This window comes from Alligator sinensis, unplaced genomic scaffold (genome assembly GCF_000455745.1).
Source record: "Alligator sinensis unplaced genomic scaffold, ASM45574v1 scaffold492_1, whole genome shotgun sequence".
NCBI classification, from domain to species: domain Eukaryota; kingdom Metazoa; phylum Chordata; order Crocodylia; family Alligatoridae; genus Alligator; species Alligator sinensis.
Window position 1 is genome coordinate 1,940,315 of NW_005842186.1, and position 21,491 is coordinate 1,961,805.

General features: G+C 45.3%; 1 long non-coding RNA gene across 1 annotated transcript; it reads right to left on the reverse strand.

The window, feature by feature from the left end:
- Positions 1 to 1,335: 1,335 nt before the first annotated feature.
- On the reverse strand, positions 1,336 to 3,557 carry LOC102381480. Its single transcript, XR_324155.2, has 3 exons — positions 3,485 to 3,557; positions 1,660 to 1,835; positions 1,336 to 1,517 (listed from the first exon to the last, which is right to left on the reverse strand). It is a non-coding gene; the product is annotated as an uncharacterized LOC102381480 (long non-coding RNA).
- Positions 3,558 to 21,491: the final 17,934 nt, after the last annotated feature.

Consider the following 21,491-nt stretch of genomic DNA (forward strand, 5'->3'; position numbering starts at 1 on the left):
GGACCAGCAGATCGTGTTGGACACCATGAGGCAGCGCATCTGCTTGGCGTAGCAGCAGGAGACGCAGCAGGCACACAGGACACTCTCATTGCTGGGGTCCCAGGCTGTTGGATCATACTACATTTGACCTTAGCGGCAAAATGAACTAACCAGAGAGAACCTCAGACAGGGTCACCTTACCATCTTCTGCTCAGGGTCCCAATTACCCTCTCACTAGTTCACCCCACTACATCTACAGTGACTTCCATAGAGTGATTTCTGTCTTAGTGAGAGCAGAACAGGTGCTAACTAATTCCAGTTATAATGGAACTTTTTGGTGAGATGAACATCTGCCCCATCGCATCATTTCTAGAGCCTATCTAATGGTAGCGATTTAGACCAGAAAGACAGCCCCAGGCCCTTCCCATCTGACCACTGGAGGCCTTTAACAATGTGCTGTGGGGGTTGGTCAGTCTCCCCACAGCAGCAACAGAATTACATCTGGGTCTGCTGGACCCAGCTGTTGTAGACAGCTGAGAATTGGACTCTCTAGCTTCATTGCTTCTGCTAACTGTCTCTGACTACTACCGCACTTCTTGTCTGCTTGCTATTAACACACCAGTGTGCTGCAGTGTTTGACATTCCTATAACAAACTTTGATTTATACAGCCTTATACAATCCTTCCTCCTTTGTGTGGCCTTGAGAACAGCTTAACAGGCATAGTAAAGTAGAATCTATTTCAAACAAGTCACTACCAAAGGAACAGACCTTTTCAAAGAATACCACTTCTGTGAATCAAACCCCTCCTGTCCAGAATAATCAGGGTTCCTTTATAAATGCAGTTTATTTAGGCTTGGCAGAGACTGGGTCTAGCGCATAGTCCAATGAGTAAACTTTAAAAAAAAAAAAAGGTGTGGTAAATACGAATGAGATTTACAGAGTAACAGAATAAAGGGAAGAAACAATCCAGAGGAAAAATATAACGCGCTACATTCACAGCTCAATCAGTCAATTCACAGTGACTCCAAGTACTTGAGCAGCCATCCAGCAAAAAGGAATTTGGCTCCTCATTTTATAGCATGTCTCTGGCCGTATCTGATTCTTCACCCCATAGCGAGGCAGATGACTAGCGCTCCTTTCCACGCCCACTGCTCACAGAAAACCTGTAAGCCATTGTGTCACTGGAAGTCACGTGGAGTTATTTCAGTGTGCAATACCATAACTCATCCTGCCACCAAAGCGACAATGTCTACTAATAAACATGCTCATTTCTATAGGGAGATGCGTTTTGTGTTTTTTTTTAAGTTATCTTGACAATTATGTGCTGAGTATACCAAATGGCAAGGGCTGGGGGAGGAAGGGGGTGGGGAGAAAGCCTTCAGCTCAAAAATTATTGTACCTATTTTTAGGCTCCTGAAGTCACGCTGTGCTGCTCCTACTCTGTTCTGATGACCCAGCACGTATCACTCTGGGTTGTCACAGATCCCAGGCAGTCATGATGGATTGTGGAACTGTCCTATGGGGTAGCGTTAGGGTGCTGGGGGGGTGACACGTAAATGAGAAGCACAATTGTTCTGAGGGGGGCATACACTAGTTTTATAACAGTACTTATGAAGACTTTATCATTATCTCTCTCACACACACACGCGTGCGCGTGCGTGGGAGAAGGAGGAACAAACCTTGTCAGGAGCACCGTGTAATAATGCAGAATCTACTTAATAATGAATCTTCCTCTGTTGGCATGGACATTTCAATAATGCAGCAGGTCTTCCCTGCCTCTGGGACTTCCCAGCATGGTGCTTGCTGAGGAACCGTGGTGACACAAGAGGAGCTGGCCAGCAGCAACGTTAATGAACTGAAACAATCAAGCGAAAAAAGAGCCAGTTAGAATAATTTCTTGCTTATCATCCCTTTGCCCCATTGCTAATTGGAGCACAAGGAAAATGGCCCTAAATTTAGGGCAAATTAATTTTCCAAAGTCTCTGTTGTAGACACATACATGGTTTAATGTGTAACCCGTGATATTTTTGTAACACTTTGGTGCTCTGAATTAGAGGTGAAGTTTATAAGGTAGAGATGTGCTATTACCCCGTTTTACTCACACAGACAGACAACAGGCTTGTCTAGACTGCTCCTCTGCTGTGCCCAGGAGCTCTACCGTGAAACCCACCCTGCCTACTTGCTCTGCCTACTTGCTGAAATGAGATGTGCCAGTAATAGCAATGTGGTACCTTACCTTAGAGCCACCCTGAGATGTGCCAGTAAACATGCCTGAGACAGAAATTTTGAAAGCAGCTTTGGACATATGTTCAGGGTTGCTCTGAGGCTATCAGGCAGTCTTATTTGGGGGGATTTTGAGTATGCAGAGTGTGAAAGAGTGAGAGAGGCATGCTGCACAGCAGCACTCCCAGGCCTGGCATAGAAGCAGCGTGGAGAAGGTCTACATGACTTATCTGACGTGGTTCCAGAGATCTACAGGCAATCAGAGAATCCAAGCCAGGTCTCCAGAGTTTCACACTTCCTTCATTGCTGGACTATCCCTCCTTCCTAGAGGTTACTTTTAAGGACCATATTATATAAATCAGCAGTACAGAAACATTCCTCACTACATACTACTTACAGGTACCCAAAAGCAAATATATTGGGCTACATGCAATTAAAAACACACTGGTAACAACTTGCCCCAGTTCTCATAGCACCAAGCACCCAGTTGAAGACTACAAATACAACAGCAAGAGAAAATGGTGTGGTATATATTTTAGGCAGCTGATAATTGCCTGAAATTTTAGTGACTCCCTTCTAAATAAGTTCTTGATTTAGGAATAAACCAGCAATAATAAGAGCAATCCTATTTTGCGACCATATAATGTTTTTATCATTAAAGCATTATATAGCTATGAGCTAGGCCATTCATTCTTCTGAGTGAAAAAAGCTTCCATTGGCACCAAGATGGAAAGTGAGCAGAGGAGAAAAAATGGGGCTTGATGCTGAGTAAGTTCCTATTGACTTCAGTTCAGCAGTATAAAGAGCTCCTCATCTCTCACAATCAGCACTCCTGCCCCCGATTTTTGCTTAACTGCATATGGTTTCTCTGCACCATATATCACTTTAGTAGAACATGTTTTAAACAAAGGCTGGTGAAAGGTTCACACAGCACCAGTGTAAGCTATCCATATTATTTAATCACTACGGAGGCATGATATTCACAGAACACATGCTGGAGCTTGAGTCTAGAACAACCACTTTTATTATCATTATGACTATGGATTTGTAGACAATATCTGCTCCCCTTCTTTCCATGCCTGTGCCTTTGAAGTCATGGTAACAGCTTTTGGATTCAAATCCTCTGATGAGACCTCCTGATTTATTAGGTAAAACATCTGGAAAAAATGAAGACTTGTGGCAACGTAAATCCCCAAGAAGGAGAGGAGGGAGGTTTCAGCTGAACAGCCCTCCAGTCAGAAAACAAAGAAACCTGAGCACTGGTGAGTTGGTTGAGATTACCCTGAGGTTCAAAACTCAGGATTAGAGCTGGTGTGGCAGCATTTCACCCACTGGCCCAGAAACCATCATGCAGAGTTGGTTCAGTCTGGAAATACAAAGAAGTACATACATTAACTAACAGCCCTCACTGTGTGGATCATGCAACAGCAAACTAAATGATTTTCATGCGCTCTTGCAGCTTGAATGTCAGTAGCAATTCTGCCCTTGACATTAATAAGGTAACTTCCGTTATAAATTATTGCATACTGTGAAAGTAGTATGAAATGTAAAATAGAGGCCTCTCTCTCTTGCAAAAGAAAAAGAAAGCAGCCAAAGCCAAGGGTCCAAAACACGGAGCACCAGTCACCTATACCACATTGCTATTATGTACTGGTGGGGAAGAAAGAGCAGGAAGGATTTTTCTATCCCCAAAACACCTACCTCTGAATAAAGTACCAGTAACCAAGATTTTGAAAGGCAAAGAAACAGGGACCCCCCAGGGTACTGAGGAGGAGGGAACAAAACCTGTCCAGGTGACACACAGGGAGACAAGTACTTTATGAACTGGAGTGTTGATCTTAGTTGGACTGAACCCTGCACTAAGCATGGAGAAAAAAAGAGAGAGAAGCTGACTATTGATCAGGGAATACTTTCTTTACTGTTGTTTCACTGCCTACTGGTGTATTTTTTTATATAAATTTTTAAAAGGAGAGCAACAGCAGAGTTGGAGATCACAGAGGTACTTGACTCAGAACTATTTACGTTTTCTGCACTTCTTCACACAACAACTCCTATTCCAAATTCCAGAGCTAATGCTGTTTCCCCGGAGAGCCATCTTTTGACAGTTATTTTTCCATCTAAATCCCCCTTCAAGCAATTTGAATAATATAGTTCAAATAGTAGCCTGGATGCCAAGGTTCTCCTTTTTCTTTTTTTTTTGGAGGGGGTTTAGGGCTAGGAGGGAAGTGGGGGTGGGGAACATTTTTTAATCAGATAAATTATTGCTGGGAAACCCAGCCACTTCTCTCTGTTCAATTTATACGTATTGCTGGGAACCCAGCCACTTCTCTCTGTTCAATTTATATCTATGGGGACTCCATCTAATACCCCTTCTCTTAGTGTGAAGCAGGACCAGTGAGATGCTATATCAAACCAGGGAGGAAGAGAAAAGGTGGGATGGAATACAGGGAATGAACAAGGAACTGGGGGAATGGACTGTATAAAGCAACAAAGAAAAGTGGAAAATCCCAAAGGAGGAACAAATGCTGCAGATAATTAGAGGAAAAAGAGAAAGAGAAAAGGTTTACTACATTTAAATGCTGTCAAACCAGAAGAGGCTAAGACTATGTGATTTAAGCTAAATGTAGTATACCCTATAAGTGGGATAGAATGGCTCTGGGGATTAGTAAAGCTTTATAGAGCCTTTCACCTGTAGGCAGTGGGTTCAATTTTAGCCTAGCTGATATTTGTAGCTGAAAGCTGTTCCCTTCAAATGGCTTCTTGATGGCATATGTGAAATGAGTCTGATGATTTCTCTCCTGTTTCCCAGTGACAGATGTTCATCTCACCAAAAAGTGCCATTATAATTGGAACGAGTTAGCACTTCTGTTGGCAAGGAGGGAATAAAGGTATCTCCCACCAAATGATGCTTGCAGTGCTGTCTATACACACCTTTGATGATCTTCAGCATGTTGGTAACAAATGGGGGACTCAAACAAGATGAGGCTCTATTGTGCTGGGCTGCGGTACACACAGATACACCAGGGGCAGAAGAAACCACAATTTAAGCAGACATGGCAAAGGGGGTTAGGAGTGAAAAACAGGGGCACAGAGAAGAGAAGCAATTTACTCATGGTACGCCTATAATCTCCGTGGCAGAACCAAGATGGAATCCAAGTCTCCTGACCCATGCTTTAACCACTATACCACACTGCTCTCCATAAATCTCACTTTATCTTGAATAGATTAAAAGGATTTCACTCCCAAAATTCTCCAATCGAGCTCCATTCAAGTATTATGAACCTTTCCTATCAAAGAAATGAAAGGGCAATATAGGCTGGATAGGTACTACAGTAAAGTGATGTAATTAATACTTACTGATATATTAGGATTGTGGCATTCAATCACATTGGGCCCAAGGTACTTGAAAGAGATTCTCTTTACTCAAAGACCCATTCTAACTGCCTCTGCATGACAGAATGCAGGCTTCCAAAACTAAACCACTCTACGCTGCAGTTCCCAAAACCACATCTTGCTTTTCTAGCCAAACTTAATACTTAACAAATACCGATATAGCACACATTTAAAAACCGTTTAGCCTACCTACTAACTTAATCCACTAATAAAGTATGATTAACCACTGAGGGAATTTGTAGGCTTGTGAATCACCCAAGACACAGTAGAACTACTGTTGTCAGGAGGCAGTAAATCCATTTGACCAGGCAACATTAGATCATGAGGGCTATGTGCTTGCCCAACTGAGACCTTCTCAGGGGAAATGGTCAGTTTTGTGCCCTTTATCTTCCCCTCATCCTGAAAGCTGGAGAGGGTATCACCTAGTCTTCCTCAGGCTGCTTTTCTTATGGTATTCTGGATCTCAAATCATCTCTTGTGTTAGAGCACTTGCTGCCTGCATAAGAAGCTTCATGTTAGACAGCATGGCATCCATTCATAGATTCATAGATGTTTGGGTCGGAAGGGACCTTAGCAGATCATTGAGTCCAACCCTCTGCCCTGGGCAGTCAAGAGCACTGGGGTCAGACAACCCCAGCCAGGTGTATGTCTAGTTTCCTCTTGAAGACCCCCAAAGTCTTTGAGAGAGCACCACCTCCCTTGGAAGCCCATTCCAGATTTTGGCAACCCTAACCGTGAAAAAGTTCTTCCTGATACCTGAATCTGCTGTCTGTCAGTTTGTGTCTGTTGTTTCTAGTTACTCCACGGGGTGCCCTGGTAAACAGAGCATCTCCTATTCCTTGCTGCACACCCCCCCCCCCCCCCAAATGAATGATGTGGGAACTGCTTTTTGCTTTGTCAAGGTGTAATTTTGGGTTGCTTCATAGTCTCTCTCTGGGATTTAAGTGTCCTTATCAGTGACTTGGTTAGCCTCCAAAATGGGAAGGGTGGTTCTTCAGTATTAGATCAGCCATGAACTCTTCCACAGTTTGACTTTCCCTTTATGATCTCAGGTTAAGAACATCTCTCTCACATTTCATTTTACGTGCAGTGCAGGGCTCCTCAAATTTCTGTAATAGAGTCTCATAGCTGTGAGGGCCGGGAGCGATCCGGGGCCCTTTTTTTGCACCGCGGGCTGTGGCCAGCAGCCCGGACACGCTGGGTCAGAGAAAGCAGGCGACATGCTAGAATTAGGCACGGACGCTTAGTGGTTGATTCAAGATTGTTTACTTACACCGTAGATGGTCGTGGTGTAGGCTGGACAGTTTCCCAGGTAAAGCTCCGCTTAAATCCCTATGTTAAGGACTCGGACAAAACTCTGACTCACACGAAGTTGTCGAGGCTCCGTGGAACTTTTTGCGCGCAGGGAAAGGGATACGTCAAGGATTGCGCTCGGCGACGGGGAGAGACGAGAGGCTGATCAGACCCCTGTTGCCTTCTTGATATTCACGCTGGGTCCAATAGGCTCCGCAGCGCTTAGAGATCTTCACGAGACGTGACGTCTCCTCCTCCTGATGTTCGTGGAGTCCTCCAACTTGGGCGGAAACCACTCAAGCCTCTTATACAGCTAGCAAGCCAATCGCTAGCTGCCACGTAGGAATAATTTAGAAACAACCAATAGTGGGAGGTCGAATTTAAATACAAATGGCGGGAACTCCTTGCAATGTGCATTTCTATGCTGCAAAGAAGAAATGCACCCTGCAAAGAAAGCTTCAAACGGCGGGAAAATAATTCAGCGGTGCCAAAACACACACAAACAAAAATCACACCCTTGGGTTGTGACAATAGCCACCTCTTATGCTCAAATTAACCAAAACCTGTTAAACACATCAAGTGCATCAGAACCAGCTATTGTCAGAAATGGGACTGCTTACTGCTATGCTCCATGTTACCGGCTCCCTTGGCTTGCAGAGAAAATGAAGTGCTGTTTACAATTTTCCCACTGATCTTTCACATTTCCACGGTTCCAACTCTGGTGAAGCTGTTAACTGCTCTATTCTGCCACTCAGGTTATTTTCTTTAGATTTATTTTACCCCTGGTGCCATGTGATGTCCAGGAATGATTTGGGCCTGAGGTACTTAAAAAAGATCCTAACTACCCAGTGGGCACATCTACACGAGACGCTTACTGCACAGTAGCCTAATAACACTGTGAGGTAGTGTGCCAATCAATAACAGTGCTAATACACTACTGTGTAGTGTTATTAGGCTACTGTGCAGTAAGCATCACCAAAAAACCATGCGCCGGTGCTACTTAATTAAGTACTTAATTTAGTTAGTGCTTCATTAAGCAAGTACTAAACTTCGACAGTACAGTAAGTACGGTATAGTTCCCAGTAGCACAGAGAGCACAGATCAGTGAAGAGCAGCAGAAACTAGCAGGTAGTATGGAGAACTGGCCTGTCAAAGTCTTCAGAAAAGAGAAGAGGGAACAGGTCCCCAAACTCTGTTGTGCAGGTGGGGGTGTGGAGGAAAGAGGACCATCTGCTAGCCTTATTGTTAGGCCTCTTTTATATTGGAAGTCAAAGGAAGGCCAGGGGTTAAGTAACCCAGGGACCTACATGACTCCAAAATGTTGTCATTCTGCCTTGCAGTAGGACACCATAACTATGAGCATGGTCTGTGCCACGCTTACATACTTAGAAAAGGGCTCTGAGGTGTGTTAAGACCGTGACTTTTGTGTGCTGCTAGTTGGAGGCTCACTCAGAAGGACTAGGTCAACTCTAGATGTTTCTTCCTATTTCCCACCATGGCCACAACCAGTGCATGGTATTTATGCTGACACAGTCAGCCTGGCCTTGCTGCAAGCATGTTAACCACTGTTTTGTCTAAACCTGCCAGGACGAAACTAAATGGTGGTTAAAGTGCTGGTGGCCAGTAAATCCTATTCCACTGGCACTCTTTGTGTCACTACTGCTAGCGAGCCAGCGGGAAATATAAAGAGAACTGCTGAATAGAGGAGACCTGCTGTTTCCATGAGCAGCATTTTCCTGAACTTTGGGAAACAAATCTGTGCCTATCCATAGCACTTGAGTTTCCTGCAAGTTTCAACATGAGCAGTCTCTGCTGGATATAGCTGTCTGTGCCAAAAATAACACTTTTACCCCCAAAACATTTGTAGGATTTGAGCCACTGACATCTCCCAGGAAACTATGAAAGGCACTCTGCATTACTAACTTCTTTGGCTCCCTTTTGGTCTATAAAGACCTTTATGTGAGATCCAGATCTTCGTTTTTTACGTGTGTCTGCTGCTTATTCTTCACCTGAAGTCAGACTTATCTATTTGGGGAATATTGCCTATGGTTACTTTGGTAACTGCAAGGAGGATTTTAAGCAGGGAGAGAGCAGGAAGGAGAGAAAAATACAAATATCCCTAAAAATAAAAAAAGAAGGGAAACAATTCCAAGTAAGCAGATGATGGATTTTAGCAGCACAATCATTTCCAAGTACAATGATCACCCTCCCTTCCCTCCCTAACACATTTTCAAGTGGCTTAGAGCATTTAAAATGGAACGGGACTGGAAGAAACACCAAGATTCTGTTTCCCTCAAACTACATCACTTTTTCCTTGGCCTCTTCATTTCAGATGCTCCATACAGCTTATTTGGATATGTGGGACTCTCTCTACTTTGTCCAAATCTGTGTGTTGCTGTTTTGGAATTTGTTTCATTTAGAACTTCTTAATTTTAGTTAACGTGGAGCCCTACATTTCTCCATTTCAAGGGGAAACCATAGGAGGACAAAAAAAGGCTGTGAAAGCTCAGCGCAAGCGATTTGAGGCACAATTCTCCACTTTACTGCAGGCCCTTTGCAGAGCTCGGTTGGTGGAGGAGGGCTGTGAAACTGGTGTAACTGGGAACTCTCTATGGAGGGGGAATCGTCAGAGGGTGTAAACTGGCAACCTGTGATGCCAGTTGCAGGGCTGAGGACAACATTTCTGAGCTCTAGCTATTCCCAGCTGCTAGAATAGCCCTTTGGAGCCATCAGCATCCTGGCACGTGTTAGAACAGGGGTAGGTGACCCCTGGCATGAGTGCCAGAACATGGCATGTGAAGGCATTTTGATGGGCACGTGTGCCTCAGGGCAGACAGTGGGGAAGGAGCCAGGGCTGCGCTGCCACAACGAGGATTGGGCCCCTTGCAACTCCCCCGTTGTCTGCCCCTGGTATGCCAACATCCTACAAGTTGAAATTGCAGGAGTTTTTGGCACTCTGCCCAAAAATGTTGCCAACGCCTGGGTTAGAGCATCCCTGAAGCCAGGAACTGAACTGGTTACTCACTAGGTCCAGGACTGGAGACTAGCAAAGATGGCATGAAGACATCTTTGTCCCGACTTCTGCAGGGGGTCCTGCACCAGGAATCAGGCCTGAGAATTCCCCAACCATTCTGCAACCATGAAACACCAGAGTTTTCTCTATTTTGTGCTTTCTATTGCAAAGGAGCCTGATTGTCTGGAGTGGCACCTGCCACTCCTTGAGGCAGGGCAGCGCAGAGTGCTACAGAACACATGCATTCACTGTGCTCTCTCATGGAGACTTTGCCTTTGTTCACCTTAAAATCTGCCTTTGCTCCTTGTGCCTGTGTAGCAAAAAAAACAACATGGAGGAATAAATTCCAAGGGGGTAGAAGAGATCTGAAACCTCATGGAGGAAGCAAAGATTTGGATCCCAGGGCAGGTCCATGGAGCTTCAGCTGCCCCTAGCACCTTGGCTCTTACCTACCGTCATGCCACCCAGCTAGCAGCATCTCCTGCCTAGGTTTGGAACTGGAAATTCACCCGGCCTGAAGAGGAGCATGCCCTACATGCTGGTCAATCTGGCTTTGCCCTCCCAACCCAGCACATAACAAGCAAATCCATGGGTTGTCAACCATATGATTTCTGCAAGAAGTGATGTCTGCAGGTTCCCAGGGAGAAAGGAGCTTGCCAAACAGCACCTGCTGCTCCCTTACACTTGCCTTTTGCACTCTTTTGCTATTCTTGTTTACTCACAGAATATTAGGAGTCAATCTTAAAGGAAAGCACTGCCACAGCTGCTCGCCTAGAGAGACACTGCTGCGATCCACAACCATGGTGGTGGCACCCTTTTCTCAAGCTGGGCTGTCTTTGGATCAGCCCCTTCCTCACCACCTCCTTCTAGGGATTTCAGGGTTGCTATATACAGCAGTTGAACCCTAGATCTGAAGATGTCTTACCTGCTCTGGGAGACTTCTGATGGTTTGCATTAGTGGGTCAGGAGCACTGGCTAAGGAGCGAGAGTTTGTACATTCAGGTTTCCTAAGGAGCTCAACCCTCACTTCAGCACCAGGTAGCTTCATTTTCAAAAGAGCTCAGCACACGTGGGCCTTGTGAGGTGCTCAGCTGGTTTTGAAAATCTGACCCTTCTTGCGCAAAAGGGAAATGATAGAGATAATCTTATCGGCATGAATTTGCTGCCTCTATGGCACCTCCTCAGCTCATTCCCAGGCAACATTTTCTTTTAGGCTGAATTCTTCCCAGAGTTGGTGGATCAATGATTAGACCAGGATTCGATGCCTTCAGCCATCACACAGTTCTTCTGTGCTGGATCTGGCCCCTCATGCAGCACATGCTCTCCATTATCACTAATCCAGGAGTCAAAATTAGCTGCAACTAGAACCTCAGAGAGGATTAGGTACACAGACAGACCTGAGTCACCACATTTGGATGCAGGAAGGGAGCCAACCCTGAACTTTCCTTGAAGTGTGGGGATACAGAGCTGGCTGGGCCAGTTTGGACCTGACACTGGTTAGACAGAAGGTGGTTCATCGAGAGGTTGAAAAGCAGAGAAACACAGATGAAAAAAAAACAAAACAGAAACAGCCGCCTAAAGCTGGTCCTCTAACTTAATGCCATAAACTTGTTTCCCTTCCATTACTCTTTGGGTTACATTGTTCGCCTTGCTGCAAATTGTTTCCACATTCTGTATAAATAGAGGATTGTCAGAGAGGGGGAGGTGAAGCAGCAGGGGTGTGTGTAGAGGGGGAGGAGGGAAATCAAACTTCTTTGTTACTCTTGAAAGAGAAGGCTGAAGACTCTGGGAAGCATTTTGGATCTGGAGCCTTGACAGCGTGAGCAGAGACTTGCCATCCAGCCATGTACAGACCTGGATGGAGAAGAGTAAACAAGGGAGAGATTATATATAATTATAGACAATCATGTTGCTGGGGATAAACAGGAATCAAAAGCACGGAGGCACTGGAGTTTGGCATATCCCCAAGCCCAGAACAGAAGCCAGCCAGCGAGAGGCAACGCGGCTGGAAAGCTCTTCCCATTGGGCCTGTTTTCAGTTAGCTCGGGGCCTGTTTTTTCCTTCTCTTTTTGGCTTGAGGCATTCCCCCATAAAGAAAAGAGTCTGTCCGATGGGATACAGAAGCCAAACTGAAGTCAGCAGAATCCTTGTCTGTGACATTAATAGATTGCTGTGTGAGAAACGTCAGAAGCATTTGGAAAAGTTACAGCTCGCTTAGGTCAGCAGAAAAAAAAAGTAGGAATTTTTTAACAAAAAAATCTCTTTATGAATGCTCCAGAAGTCTCCCTTGCAAACTCTGCAAGCAAACACCTCCTGCCAGGACAAGAGATGCTGCAATCTGACAGCAAAGGGTGTTCATATCTAGCCGATAGCCTATTAGCCCCATTCAAAACATCTAATATCCAGGGATTCAGGGTTAACTTCAAAGGGGCCTCTGTAGCAGGCAGTGTGTTCGTGATAAGACTTGCAGCCCACCCACCTGCCTGTGGATCTGAACAGCAGAGAGAGCAAGCAGGAGGGCTGTGCAGTTGGTCTCTGCCTGCCTAGCTGCAAATCAGAGGCAAAGGGATAAGCAGGCCTTTCCAACTGGATGCCCACCCATGCTTACTCCCTGTATCTGAGTGGCAGGGGGGATAAGCAGGAACCCATGCATGATTGAACCTTCCCTTCAGCACCTGCCTTCCCTGTAGGACAAGAATGCAAAGAGGTCTCTACTGGGGGACAATACTCCTCCTCCACCACCTGTGTTAAAGCAGAAGAGGGATTTGAGATGAAACCCCACTTCATTCCATCTTACTGCCAGAATCAGACTCTCCCAGGGCCCTGTTTTGCCCTTTCAAACCCTATGAAAGGAGAAGAGGGGTCCTGAGAAAGGAGCAGAACCTGTTGCCAGCCTTGGGCCAGGGAGTGGGCACAGGGACACTGGGGACAATATTTTACAGTAGTTCAGTATTGAGAAAATCCCTGACAAGTCACTTTTTACCCTAACACAGAATAAAATGCAACAGCCCTGTGTCAGGAAACTTTGGTGCTTTCCCTGATTTATTGTACTGAAAGGTGACCTGAAAGGGTAGGGGTAAGGGGAGGGTGGGATATACTGTGGCTCATTTCTCTGTAATTGAGAAGGGAGGTCTGTAAAGTGCCATTTCTGAGACTTTTTAAAAAGAAATTCAGGCTTTGCTTTTCCCCTTTCCCCCCCCAAGAAGGCTCTAGGGCCAGCTGAAAGGCTAGTGGGAATGTGACATCATGAATAACAAGGGGCTGAAACCTGAGCCAGTGAGGGAGGAAAGGCCTTTTAGGCAGTGTCTGCACAGCATTTTCTCCCTCTCTCTCTCTCACACCCACACACTATTTTAAACTCAAACACCTGACAACCAGTTGAGCTCCAACCCAACACCCTGGTCCTCTGCAGAGTTCTGCACTGAAAGTCAGTGGAGGCAAAACCAGCCTTTGTGATGCCTATCTCCAAGGTGCCTCAGACCCTCTTTAGCAACATAAAAAAGCAGAAGAACACCTGAATCTCATCCTCCCCTGACCCCTCCCCACCTCCATTTTGAAAGTCAGTTTTTGAAAATTTTTTGACCCCTAGAGCAGAGTTGTCAACATTGGATCGGGGCTGCAGGGCTCCTTATGGGTCAGATCCAGAGCCACCCCCAGGGGCAGGATAAGCAGTAATCACGGCAGGGCAGGCAGCAGGAGGGAGCCAGGGGGTTGGCTGTCACTCTCCTTGGATCAGGATGATCCTTCCTCAGGCAGGAGGTCGAACTAAATGACCCATGAAAGTCCCTTCCAGCCCTACTTCTCTATGTCCATCATTCCCTGCTGCCAGCAAAACGCATCTCCTGTGGGGCTCCATACCTCAAATTCAGTGGCAGAATATCCAAAGGGCTGAACATTTAATTGACACCCCTGTCCTAAGAAAGATATTGTCCTTATTAAAGGCAACATGACAACTAAGCTAGCCCAGTGGAGGCTAACCTTTTTGGAAGGCATGCCACAAATTAAGCCTCATGCCCTCTCTTGAGTGTCACTCTAATCCCCTTCCCCCACCCAGTTTCCTGCCTGTGCTCCCTGACAAATCTGCTGCTCTGCTTTCTGCTCCCTTCCCTATCTGCAGATGTGCTCCCTGCTCCCTTCCTGATCTGCCATGTGCCAGACACAGAGAGACTGCCCATGCTACTTGTGGCGCCCAGGCTGTAGGTGGGCCACTCCTGGGCCATGTGAATCGTGTTATACTTTGGTGGGTGACATTATTTATCTGGATTCTAATTTATCTGCGTAATATGGTAACACCTGGGTTGCTTATTTAGAATTCATTATCTTATTTGCAAGACATTTACTTGTACAATTTCCCAATTTTATGAGTCCCCTACTAAAACAAGAACATGTGTGAAAGTGGATATACTCACATGGTGCATGCACATGCACGCACGCACGCACGCACACACACACACACACACACACACACGTATGTGCTCCCTTAGTTGCTGGGGTTTCCTGGCCTGTCTGTTGATGCAAGTGCCAAAGCAAGAAACCAAAGCCCTACAAAGCCATGTTCTTTTTGGCACGGCTGGATATAGGGCAGGAACTGAGGCTGGTGGTGGAAAAGAGACAAAAGTAGCCTTCAGGAGGTTATTTGGGGTCTGTCCCTCATCTGTTACAACTTCACACTGATTAAGAGGAACTATGTATCTTCACCAGATGCATATACAGCCTAACATCTGATGAAGCAGGTCGCTGCCTAAAGCTTCTGCCTCTTTAAACCAGTTAGTCTGTAAAGACCCCCTTCTGCCTTACCTTCTGCCTGACTTCCAACTGTGGCTAACCACCTCTGTACAGCCCTTTGCCTCCCATGGGTTTTTGTAAACAACTATAAATAAAACAAAACACAAGTAAACTGTACAAAAAGCTGACTGCCCCTCTCCAACATGTACCCATAGACCACTTGGGATGGAAATGGCATCAGAAGTTCCACAATGCGGTGAGGGAATAGAAGAGAGCCTGAATGACAGATTTTGGACTGATTTCTATCTGCTTTACGTCCTCTTTCATTTGCGCGTGACCCAGAAAGCGAGAGAAATAGATGGCCTTTGTCCCAATGTCAAGTCAAAAATGAAATGAGGTTAGGGATGTCCTACCACTGCTGGTGGACATCATCAATCATAAACCCCACAGGAAGGCTGGCTCTGAAAACACTGCTACTCAGTATTATTAAAAAAAAAAGTATTAGAAGTTTAACAAGCTGGAAAGAACAGATACTCTAGGGAGGATGGAGCTGATAAGCAGTCAGGAAAATCCTACTTCAGGCATAAGAGTAAGCCTTGCAAGGCAGAGGGAATCAAAAGAGTCAGTCACCTAAAGGGTAACACACAGAATGCATATTTCCAGCAGGTGTCTTAGCAAAAAGATTATGTGTAGCTTTCATTAGCTGGTCGATTTTTTTTTTCTTTTTGCTGTGCAAAGCTCATTTGCGTGTGCCTGAGGAAAGGTTTTTCATTGGCTCATCACAAAATCTCTACAATTAGGGACACTCTCAGGCAGTCTCTGCTCAGGAAGCTCAAGGCTGAGAGAGCTCAGGCTGTAGCAAATCAGCAGTGAGGTGAATCCGAAGAGCTCTTCAGGGGGGATCCATGGCTAGAATAGTAGATGCTCAAGATAAGCTGGGGGTAGTCTTGGGTGACGTGGAGGAAGCATGGCCACATGGAGTGAAAGACAGCAGCAGCGACAGCAGCAGTGGGTCATCCAGAGAAAGCGACAGTGAATGACCTGAGTTTTAAACCCCATATTCGGGACCGGACTAAGAGACAAGGGGTTTGAGGGAGACGATGCCTTGCAGAAGGGTGCATGGGAGAGCCATTCTGCAGGAGCGAATATGGCAATGGGTGTGCAAGTTTTCCTTTAGTGGGTTAAGGTGGTAATGAACAGTGATTAGAAGGTGTGCGTGCGTGTGTGTGTGTGTATCTATCTATAGATCTCTATCTATAGACCTCTACAGACCTCTGTGTGTGTACCTATCTATAGATCTCTATCTATATAGGTCTATAGATAGAGATCTATAGATAGATACACATATATATCTACATATCTCTCTCTCTCTCTACATGTACACACACACACATATATATAGATCTCTATAGATAGAGATCTATATCTAGATAGATAGATAGATAGATAGATTTTACCAAAAAAATAAAAAAAAGCAAACATAGCTCAAGTACCTGTGTGCTGCTGGAAGCTGTGGGCAGCTGATCCCAGAATTCAAGGGAAAAAAGTGATGTCCCTTTGCTTATGATTCATTCCTGTTCTGTACTGGACATAGCAGAGCCTGTGGGGCCAAGAATCCAGATCCCCTTCCTCTCCTGCATGGAGGGACTCTGAGTGGGAGCAGGTGAACTTTCTCCTCCTGGTCAGGGTTAAGGTTATTGGCAAGACAATGTCCAGTGGGAAAAGCCATAGACATTGACAACTTCAATATTAATTGCAGTCTTAAAGGGACACCTTCAAGGTTGATATTTGAGTTGGTACCTAGACACTCTAGAGACAAATGCTTAGAAATGCCAGACAGAAGATGAGATTCCCCTTTGTTTTGCATCTCCTATCTGCAACATTTCTGCTGTGCTTTACACACACAGTTTTTTAAAATAGCATGTCAACTGTTTATAAAATAAATCAGTGCCAATGACCCAGAGTGATGTGAGTGACCTCACAATATCAAATACACTGTGAACAGCCACCTTTCAATAACCAACCTGCAGTGAACACAAGAGAAGATACAATGTGGTAAAGAAAAAAAGATTTCAGTTTCAAGTGTATGTGGGGTTATCATGAATACTAGTGAGATAAAACCCAAGTTGTAAGGCTTTTAAACATACATCTCAATACTGCCATCCAATCTTTCCCCATGTAAAATTTCAATAAAATAAAAACAAGAAAATTGGGCAAAATAGTATGGTAAAAAATTTGATTTTTTCACTGGGGGAAAAAACCAACCCCAACATTTTCTACTAAAGAATTTTTAGATTTTTGGGGTTCAAGTTTCCATTTTTTTGACAAAAAGTTGACATTTTCAGTAGAAGGCATCTACTTGCCACAAGAAAATTTGTTTGGATGAAAACTAATTTCCTCTTGCAGATAAATTTACATAGAAGATTTTCAGCTAGCCCATATGTACACATATATGCATATGTGTATTTCAAACTACTGTTCCAAATAAAAACCATAACTGCTCTTATATATAATAATAATCTAAATAACCTAACTTATACATAATACTAACCTAAATAACCTAACTGCTCTTACAAGTTAATAGTAGAACAAAAGAGCAATAACTACTATAAAAGCCACAGAAAAACAGCAAGCGAAAGCATTCTTATCCCAGCATATCATATCAGCAGAAAAACAAGGCCAATTTATCTCATTCTGCTTTACCTCTGTTCCTAAACTAGTCTGAAAAACATTATGCTTTAAGAGCAGTGGGATCAGTTGCTACATCTACTGAAGAAGAATCACTCACCAGTTTATTATTAACTGGTTTACCACAGATAAGATCTAATACTTAATTTGATTCAAAGAAACACGGATGTATTTTCATACCTGATGCAATGAGAGGGTAGGGTAGTTTAAAAGCCTGTATTTATACATTTAATTAAATACAATCAGCTTGGAAAATATTTTGAACGCTGCATATCCTGTTCTGTTTGGGTTTTCTTATTTCTTAGACCAAGAGAAATGAAAAAAAAATAAAACCCTAAGCAGAATTTGAGAATTCAGTTGCACACCAGAGAGAAGAAAGAAAAAGAGAAAAGAGCAAGATCAATTAACTATCAGATCCCAGGGAGAAAACAAGTAAGAATGTGGTCCCTCAAGTTAACGCTGTTGGTGTCAGGAAGGAGGCTGATCAATAGACTTAGGGCTGGCGTGGTGTGGAATTCAGTGCTGTATGGCAGCAGCCCAGCGCAGGGTTACAGCGGACAGGGCTAAAGTCCCCAGATTACAATAAAGCAGCTTGAAGGTGACAGATTTCATTGCTGAAGGTGATAAAATTCCACACGGCGTGTTGCAAAACAAGGGCCGGAACTCAGAGCCCAGGGAGACGGAGAGGGAGGAATCGCAGGAGACAATGCAAAGGAGGGTTTATCTTTCTCTCCTTCTCGTGGAATCAGCAAAGATCCATTGAAATGCATGAGCTCCCTGACAGGTTGCTGGGTTTCCTTTTTTTCTACCAGCACTGGCTTCCCTGGAACCTGGCAGGCTGAAATACAACTTATGGGTCAAATCCTAGGCCTTTACTCCCACACAGTGGGCATGTCTACATGTGCATTTACACCAGCTTAAATTTACTGTGCAGTAAGTGGGACTAGGCCAGTGTCTACACATGCAGGCATTAAAAGTGCATTCAAAAGTTCGTGCCAAGTCAGTCCGCACAGCGTTACTGTCCCTGAAAGCATCTACGTGTGTGTTACTGCACAGTAACTAATTGGACGTAATTTTTTTCATGATGTAGGTATCAAATTTATGCTCAAGTTGGTGTTAAGTCACCATATTTCCTGTGCTGTACAGGCATGCAAGTGTAGACGCGTGCCCATACTGCGCTGTAATTTTGGTTACTGTGCAGTAAATGTGCATGTGTAGACATACCCAGTGGAAGTAAAATGCAACCAAATCACACCAAAGCAGCACATCCCCTTCACACTGCCCATGTAGACCAGACAACACAAAATGCAAGACAGTGGAGAGTCAGGGTGAGGTTCTGTAGGAATCATGTGTAAGGGCCCAAACTTGAAACATGCAAACAGCCCAGGGACATTACAGGGTCCCATGTACAGTGCTCCATCTTGAGCGAAGCAGTGAAGTCTGTGGACTGAGCATGGGCACGAAAGACAAAGGCTGTTGCGCTCAGCTCTCTTCTGCTTAGTTTAGAGGTGTCCCACTCTGTTCTGTTTTGTTCAGTTTAGGGGCATCCCAGCAATTTGCAAAAGTGCCCTCTCAATTTGGGCCAAGCTGATATGAGTCCCAGGTTAGAAGAAGTGACATGAGTTGCCTGGAAAACCTTTTCACTTTGATTGTTGAGACAAACCCTGAAGCTCTCACACAGACAACTCCCAAGGAGCCAAAGCCCAAAGTCTTGACTCACTTTCACGCAGGCCTTTCCCCAGTACAACCCTTTCTGTGGACCAGCCAGTGAGGACAATTATTGTTATTTATTTTGGTCCGATAAAGGATCTAATGGGCTCTGGCTGGTGCCCGCAGCAAACCTGTTTGAAATGCAGGAAACAGGCAGTAAGCAGAAACGTGAAAGCAACGGAAAAATCAAAGCCTGAGACCGAACTAGCAATTAGACCAGCTCCAGAATATATTTAAGTCAAATCAATCCATAAAGGAATTTCAGTCACAGCGCGCTCTCTCCCCCCTACAGCCCAGGGCTGCAATCCAGAATTACAGTCCCCTCAATCAGAGCATGCAAGAAATATAGCAACAGCGACTCTCCTAAGATGCTTTATCACAGTTTTGCAAAGTCCCAGCTCATCCCCCCTCTTGTGGATTTATTTACATATTGATTTATTTATTCGACTCTCTCCACCAGGCAAGCCCCTTGAGATTAAACCATTTTATTTACAAAGACATTGGGGTCGCAGATACTAACAATTAAGTCAGCCAAGGTACATCTTCGCGTGGGCTCACATTGATGTGCTGAGCAGACGAATCAGTCTTGTCAGTGATTCAGAAGGTGGGGAGCTGTTTAAGACCCGCGTATCTGAGTCAGTCAATAGCTGCTGCAACTGGGAAAAAAAGGGTTGAGGAGGGGCGCATGAAGAGGGAGGGGAGAGCTAATAAGCCAGCATGGCAGGAGAGGGAAGATGGAAAAAGCAGCAGGACAAATCTAACTTAACAGAAGGAGGAGGGCCTGGTGATGGAGTCTGTGCTGCATTGGGCCTAGTCTGCCCTTGAGAGCTGCCACCTGCTTCATGTCACCTGCCAAAGTCAGCCCTGACTAAAAGCAGCACATTTGCTCCAGTGAGTTGGGCCCAACAGAAGGGAGGAGGAGAAAAGAGAAAAACAACCTTGTGGGAAGAGAGTCTGGGAAAGACTGATCTAAGTGATAGGGATCTCAGCTCTGCTGCTGGCTTCATGTTTCAAGGCAAGCATTAGAGCCCTTTTTATAGATGACTTTTCCACTAGGCAGAACTTCTTAGTGCAATACTTTCCCTCCTCCAGCCAGCCTCCTTAGCACCCTGTGTGGGCTGTTTCTCTCTCCCTTCCCAGCACCCTGGCCCCCCCACCCCTGTCTTATTCACTATTATTTTGAAAGGGAGAATTTATGAAGGTGCCGAGATAACGTTCACACACCAGTCGTACCAAGTGTCAACAGCATGGTGCTGTGTGAATAGAGAGCACAGTCTCTGGAAAGGACCAGTTGCTTCTGAGGGGCCTTGCCTGTGTGCATGGAACTAGACAGCTCCTTGTCTGCCACTGTGCTTGGATGCATTGGGTGTTTGGATCCATGCATGTGTGGTTGAGTTGAATACTCAAGTCAGGGACTGGCAGCATTGCCAAGAGCTAAGCCTAGGGCAGCCAAGTGTTTTCCAAGCTTCCTCTTGCAGCTCTGCCTCTGCATTATGATCCCGAGAAGAAATAACCCTAATTAGTCCAGCCCTAGATCCATTTGGCCAATGTGCCTTGTTCACTGACCAGAAGCATCCATATCATTGAAATGCCAGTGTACCCTCCCTCAGTGCTCCTTACAGAACAAGAAACGGTCATAATTGCTGTTCCTGAACAGTAGCACTCACTACGCTCCCTGGCTAGGGACAGACATTACACATAAACTGGTTTAAGTGATCAGAAACTGGTTTAAACTTATAAGAGAACATAAGTTCAGTGCACATAAACCAGTTTCAAAATGGCCGAAACTAGTTTGAGATAAACCTGGCTGAATGTTGTGTAAGACTTAACTGATTGAGCTCAAGCCTGTTTATGCAATGTCTGTCTCAGTTTAAGTTAAACCAGAGTCCCTCAGCATCCCAGCATACTCTCTGGGCTCAGCTCTCTGCTCAACCCTCTGCTCAATAGCCTGAGCAGGGGCGGGGACATGGCGAGACATCAGCTGGCATGGCCCCATTAAGGCAAAGTGGGCAGGGAGGAGTTTAATTCTTCCTTCCTTCCCTCCCCACCACTGCAACCAGGGTCTCCGGGGCTGTCTGTCTGCTGGTGAGCAGTGGAGGTGGAGGCAGTGGCTGGGGCTGGCAGACCCCAGCTGCAGTCCCCAGGGGCAGAAGGGACAGAGGGGGAAATTAACTCCATCCCTGCCCCCTTCACCTTAACGGGGCCATGCCAGGACAGTGTCTGGCCATGTCCTGCCACTGGAGCAGCAAGGGGATGGGGAAGGGCAGCAGCCTCTGTCAGACTACCCAGGAGGGGGTTTATTGCCCCCCTCCCTTCCCTGTCTCACTGGCAGGGACTGCAGATTTCTCAGCAAAGCCCCGTTAAGGTTAAGTGGGCAGAGAGGGGATTAATTCCCCCCCGTCTCACCGAGGGACTACAGCTGCAGCGAAGCAGCCCCCGTGCCCAGCCCCAGAGGGGGACTCTTTC